The sequence below is a fragment of the Apium graveolens genome, chromosome 10 (genome assembly GCF_009905375.1).
Source record: "Apium graveolens cultivar Ventura chromosome 10, ASM990537v1, whole genome shotgun sequence".
In the NCBI taxonomy this organism is placed as follows: Eukaryota; Viridiplantae; Streptophyta; class Magnoliopsida; order Apiales; family Apiaceae; genus Apium; species Apium graveolens.
The window spans coordinates 134,052,935-134,060,095 of NC_133656.1; the positions used below are offsets into that span (position 1 = coordinate 134,052,935).

Below are 7,161 nucleotides of genomic sequence, written 5' to 3' on the forward strand. Positions count from 1 at the left end.
ACATTAACAGCGGACGACACAATGTATGCCTCGAGTTTAATTTATAATATAAGGCTGAAGGGATTATATTATATTGTAAATTATTCACGAAAGATTTAATCGACTTACCAAATATTATTATTATTTAAATAACAATGATGTATTACTAGATGCCACTCATTGTTTATAATTTTATTATTACAAAAAGTAATAATAATTTAAAGGGTCGACACGAAGAACGTTTAAAACAAAGTATTATTTAAATTATGAATTTAAATATTTTATAATTATAAATTTAAATTTAATTATTAAATTAATTAAGTGAAACTTGATGATTAATTATATATGTTAGAATTCGAATTTTATATTAATAAAACCCCGTAATCATAATGGGTTTTTACAAGCCCATTAGGATTAGGGTTAAGTCTTAATATCTCTCCCCCTTATATATACATTATGATGTATAGTTTTCGAGTTACTGGTTGTATTTTCGTTTTTAAGAAAAACCACAGCAGCTCTATATTTTAGAGTGGCTAGAGAAACAGAGAGAGAAAGAGGCAATCTATTCGGCTAGTACCGCCTACGGTGATCGTTGGACGATCGTACATTCGTGTGGATATCTTTAGAGAGTAAATCTTTGCAAGGAGGGCTCTTGTGATTCATCAAGATCAGTACATCCATTACTATCATATGGAAATTTTTATTAAGTTACATGATCTTATTCTCATTAATTATCCCATCATTATACAAAGATCCTGCGGTAGGTATTCAATTTTTATTTTGCTTTATGGAGCTTTTCCGTTGTATTTTGTGCATGAATCCCTAACAACGATATCAGAGCTATGTGTATATTGGGAAAATTTGGTGACGTGTTTAACAATATTTCAATTTATTAAGTCTGTATCAAATCTGCCATGCATGTATATTGATATCATTTATGTATGAGATACAATATGCATAATATTATGTTGATTAATGATCAAACTATTATATAGAGTTTTCTGCATATTCACGTGTTGTATGTATATATATGTATATATGATAATACTAGCATGTTATATTTTTCCATGACTGATTAGTATGTGATGTGTATGTTATGCTTGATGTTTGGTTTATATATAGTGATATAAATTGTTCGACAAATAGTGTACGTACATGACCTATTAAACGGGAAATGATTAGTAAATATATGATACATGCTTCTGAAACTGCATATGATGCAGTAGTGGCAAAGACTGGAAAATATATGATTTGTAGCTCTGAAATTGATCATTTTTGAATAATACTGGTCTTAAAAAAAATCTTTTTTGACCAGGTCAGCTTGACCCCATCCTAGGGCTGCGGCTCTCGGACCCCGCCCGAGGGCTTGCGCCCCGCAACCCCCTATCGGGGCGGCCCCCGGACCCCCACACGGGGCTTCCACCCCCGAACCCCGGTATATTTTTAACATTGTTTATTTGTTTACTTGAGCATGGTGTGGGTTATGGCCTTAAGACCTTTAGATTAAAGTTTATTGTTTTGGCTTTATAAATACGACTTGCGTGTCATTGTCATTATTCTTATAATTGTTTATAGTCGAATGTAACTCGAGTTTTTTTTATATAAGTACATTAGTATAGGTTGTTTCAATATACTTATAGATATGTCACCCATGCCATGCCTGCTAAAGAAGATAAAATATGCAACGACTCAAGATTTTAAAATTTTTATAAATGATTTTGAGATTCTCGTATTTAAGAAACACATAATAAAATACGAATCTTCTTTATTTCCAACATGGGGCAATTTTTTCAAAAATGGGTTCATTGAACTTGTAAAGTTGAGGGTTTTCAGCGAGACCGATATGGCTCCCTCACTACCTGGAAATCAAACTACTGACGAGTATTGCTGTGAAGTATTTTATTCAAGGAAAAATTAAGTTGTTTAGATGCCTTCCAATATGTCCATCGCGTTAACCACTAGATCAATAAGTAGTTGGTTCGCTAGAACGAAGTACTCCCATCTATCGTGGGAAGGCGTGTTGAAGTATATGATACTTTTTAGACCTTTGGGTTTGACTTAACTAAGCTACCACTATAGGATTGTGAACTTAGAGGCATAGAGTTTAGCGAGATTTATTGGATAAATATGAACACATATTGTTCCACTAAACTATCCAAGAATTATGTAGTTGATATAATTGATAAATGTTGTCTACCTAAATAATCTTAGTTTGGGAGAAAAGCCAAACCTGACCTAAGATATAATGAAATATGGATTTTGGCTCACTAGAAAGTATACAGATGATATTCTTTCTGAATTAATAGTTAGGGCTATTAATTTGATAAAAATAGTGGGAGATATATATTTTGAATATATGTGAAAAATCACTTAAACATAATTTAATAATCATCTCTAGACTAATTTATCTTATGCATTTTGGACATTGTAGATATCAGATGTCAAACAATTCAAATAACTTCTCTATGCAATCAGTCCTTGAGAAAGACAAGCTGACAGAAACAAACTTCCTTGACTGGAAGAAGAACCTGAGGATTGTCCTCAAACAAGAGGGCAAGATTTATGTAATAGATGTTCCTCTCCCTCTCTCCCTGAAGGATTATCCCGTCCTCAACAAACTGTTTATCAGAAATATATTGATGATGACACGTATGTTCGATGTCTCATATTAGGGACCATGAGTGCTAAACTTCAGAATTAACATGAGAACATGGATTCTTATAATATAATTGAGCACCTTAAATGTATGTTTGAAGGACAAGCTCATCAGAAGAGGTTTGATACTTTCAAATCGGTAATCGCATGCAAGCAAGGATAACGTGATCCAGTTGGACCACATGTTCTAAGGATGATAAGGTACATTTAGTACCTTGCCTAATTGGGTGCCCGATTGCTATGGAGCACCGGATTGATCAAATTTTGCAATCTCTAAATAACAGTTATTCTCAATTTGAGAGGAATTACAATATGAATGAGATAGATAAGAAACCTACCGAATTGTTGGAAATGTTGAAAACTGTTGAGACCAATATTCGAAAGGCATCCCCTACTCTCATGTTGATGGTGAAGAAGAATTATTGGAAATGTTGAAGCCTAAAGTGGTTTTTGAAAGGTTGGTGATTGTCATTATTGCAAGAAACCAGGTCATTGGAAGAGGAATTGTCACGCTTAATTGGAGGATCTGAAGAAAAAGAAGGCTGTTGTTGCCACTTCTGATTCAGGTATTTATGTTATAGAAGTCAATTTATCTACTTCTACATCATGGGTATTAGATACTGGATGTGGTTCTCACATTTATATAAATATGCAGGAACTTTAGAGAAGTAGGACATTGGCGAAGGGAGAAGTTGACCTACGTGTTGGCAGTGGAGTAAAGGCTAGCGTTTTAACTGTAGGGACTTATCATTTATTGTTGCCCACCGGGCTTGTTTTAGAACTAGATAACAATTTTTACGTGCCTGCGATTTGCAGAAACATTATTTTGGTTACTTGTTTGGAAAAGAAAGGTTTTTCATTTTGGATTCAGAACAATAGTTCACTACTAGAAAAAGGTTAATTGACATCACCCTTTTAACATCAGCCGGAAAAATAACTGATGTGAAAAACATGTTTTAAATCAGTTTTTTTTTCAAACTGATGTTAAAGATATATTTTTACATCAAATTTTAAAAAAACTGATGTCTAATAGTATTTTTTCAAAAAATATATACCTATGTTGCGTATCGGTTGTGTTTTAACCGATGTTAAATAGTAACTTTCACATTAGTCATTTAAGGACCGTTGTTAAAGTCTGTTATTCTCATCGGTCCTTAACTAACCGTTGTCTATGTTAAAATTTTAAAAAAAAATAAAAAAATAGAGCCGGGAATAATTTCCCTCATTTGTACTTAACCAAAAACTTCCCCATTTTCCCAAATATTTCTCCCTTTCTCCCCCCCCCTTTTTTTCTCCTCTCACCCGATATATCTCTCATTTCCCTCATCTCTCTCAATCACTCGTCTCTCTCTTCTCTCGAGTCCCCCACATTTTCCTTGGTCTCTCAGACCCTCACCACGATACACACGACCAATCTTCTTCTTAGACACAGACGCTCACCCATCTCTCACACACAAACACACACTCTTCTTTATTTGCCCTAAGTTTCACTAGGTCTACATATAGCACTAATTGGAACTCTACAACCTAATCAAGTTTTTTCCAATCTTTAATCGATGCTGCTAATCGAGCCCTAATTTGTAAGTATTTTTCAGATTTGTTTTTCAATTTCATTTTTGTTTTTTATTATACATTTTTGAACAGATTTTTTCAATTACTAATCTACGTAGACCTCGCTTCAGACCTCTGCTGCTTATCTTCTCATATCGGGTAAGATTTCACATCATTGTATATTTAATTTAAGACTAAAACTTTCATTTTTTGAATGTTTTACCTTTATATATCTTTATTTCTTTTATGTTGGTAAACTGAAGGAACAAATGATGGAAACAGTAGTAATTGGAACTAAGAATGTGATAGTTGTAGCTGCGGAAGCCAAAGTTTGTCGGGTTGTTTTTACTTCATCTATTGGGGCGGTTTATATGTCCGCCAACAGGAGCCCTGATGAGGTTATTGATGAAAGTTGTTGGAGTGATCTTGAATTATGCAAGAACACTAGGGTAACTTGCGAATCCATGCCTATTTTAAGGAATGAAATATTCTTTTATCTTGATTGCAATAGAAGCTTTGATCAAGGTTTGTTAATTATTCATCAATAGGAATGACCAAAAATTAGTTATGACTAAAGAACTATTATCGTGATTGATTTGATTAGGCTTTAAAAAGTCGAGGGTAAGTCAAATTAATAGTTATCATGGCTTTATGGTGTTATTGATCTAAAATCGAATTTTATTTAGTAAAAGATTTGCAATGGGTATTAATATAATGTTGGCCTGACAATCTTGAAACACAGAACTGGTATTGCTATGGTAAAGCTATGGCAGAGCAAGTGGCCCGGGAAGAGGGAAAGCACAGAGGAGTAGACATGGTGGCACTTAATCCAGTATTGGTGATTGGACCAGTTCTGTAGTCAACTATAAATTCTAGCATTGTTCATATCCTCAAATACCACACTGGATTATCAAAGACTTATGCTAACTCAGTTCAGACCTATGTCCATGTTAAAGATGTCACGGCAGCACACATTCTTCTCTTTGAGAATCCGTCTGCAACCGGACATTACCTTTGTGTCGAGAGCTCGCTTCACAGTGGCGATGTTGTCGAATATTTTTCAGAATATCCTATTCTTACCAAGTAAGTCTTGTCTAATGCTAGCATCTGCCATTTTGCTTTTTTATTGTGTGTTTTGTTTTCATTCATTTCTCTAAACAACAAGATCACAAATATACAATTGGGGATCTGCAATTAACACAGGTAAGGATGGTTACTAGCGGAAATCTTCAAATAACAAAAGCAATTGTTGTAGAATTTGGCATACTATAATCAGATGCAGATGATACTTTACTGAATATCATCGAAGGGAAGACCTTTCGTGAATACTCTGAAGCAGAAAGACTAGTTGTTGCTGAGAAGATATCTGTATGATTTATGCATAGTCTTTTAGTCTATTATTTCTGCCAACAAGGCAGGTAGTATATGTAATATCCGGGATATTGCGTATAATTATTTTATCAATAATTGATTATTATGTGAATATTATGTGAATTTTTTGTGAATTATCTGTTGGTTGATATCGATATTTAGATGTTTAAATGTAATAAAAGGTGAACAAGTAAATTTTAATATATCCAGAATAAAATATAGATAAGTAAGGTATTTTTCTGGTAATTTTTGGAGTGTTATATGATATTATATTAGTTTATGAATTTATTAATTATTTTCTGAGTAATTACAAAACTATTTTATAAAATCGGGAATCATCTATTTTCAACCTTTTTTACTTTTTTACAACTCGGAACTCTTCAAGAAACTCCGTCCTAGCTTAATCTGGTAATTTCGGACATTTTTCGTGTTCAGACTTTTTTGAGCCAGATTACGGTTTGACTTGTGCGCTTCCCGGCGCAAAATTTTCAATACGATAATCATTTCGATAAATCAACAAAACCCGTATTCTCGAAAGACAAGATGATATTACATTATTTTCGTACAAAGTGTTTTAAAAGAAGCCCGGTTTGGAAAATTATCCAATATGCGTATAAAAACGGATCATTTTTGAAGTTACTTAGCGGCTAAGTAACTAATTTATCGATCTAACAGGATCCAACACGAACCAATATTCCATAAATATAGTTAGTCTATTTGTTTTTTCATTTTATTCGTATAATCATAATCAGATAGTAAAATCCAGTGAAATACAAAGAAAACCGTAATTATTTGTTACGTTTTTGAGAATGAAATGCACAAACGAAGACGTTATCCAACTCCGATTCAAGCGTACAATATATCAAATCGAAACTCTCGAAAAGACCTTCCTGAATCAAATAACTATTTTAGTGCAGAAATCGAGGTAATTTCCTTATTTATTTATTTTAATTTGACTTAATTAAAGATTAAGTTAGGAATTTTTTGTTCTTGATGTTGTTGATATGATTTGATGCTAGAATCATGTAGATAATTTTATACTGGTCATTCTGGTATATTATATGATGAATTTGTAGTTCAATAACATATAGAAATTGATATTTAATTCTCGGATTGTTAAATTAGGTTTAAGTCGATTGAATGTTCTTGATTGAGAATTGGGAGTTTCATTTTTAACGATTCTGGGGTTGATTGAGTGCTACCAATTGATAGATCGTTTAAAAACATGTCAATTCATCTAAGTAACTTCTCTGTTGGAAGCCTGAGATGGGTTGGCCTGAAAACCTTTGAACACGCCGGCCTTAATGGCGAGTTCGTCGGGAAATTTGTTCCAGGGGTTATAAACCATAAAGAAGATCATCCCAGAGTTGTTGTTGTGTTCAGGAGTCGATTGAGACACAAAATAGCATCAAACGGTTCGTATTTTGCACGAATTAAGCTCGCCGGACTCTGAGTTTTCCGGCGGGTTATAACTATTCTTGATTGACCTGGTCGGGTCGATTTTGACCCTGAATTTAACTAGGTTTTAATCCAAATTTTTCCTAAATCAAATTTTTACATCTATTTTTACACTTTAGTCGCCGGAGTTGTAGAGTTTATACAAAA

The 7,161-nt window shown here is 33.4% G+C and overlaps 1 pseudogene; it reads left to right on the forward strand.

Moving 5' to 3' along the window:
- Nucleotides 1-4,453: 4,453 nt before the first annotated feature.
- Nucleotides 4,454-5,618, forward strand: LOC141693226 (cinnamoyl-CoA reductase 1-like; annotated as a pseudogene).
- The last annotated feature ends 1,543 nt before the right edge of the window (nucleotides 5,619-7,161 follow it).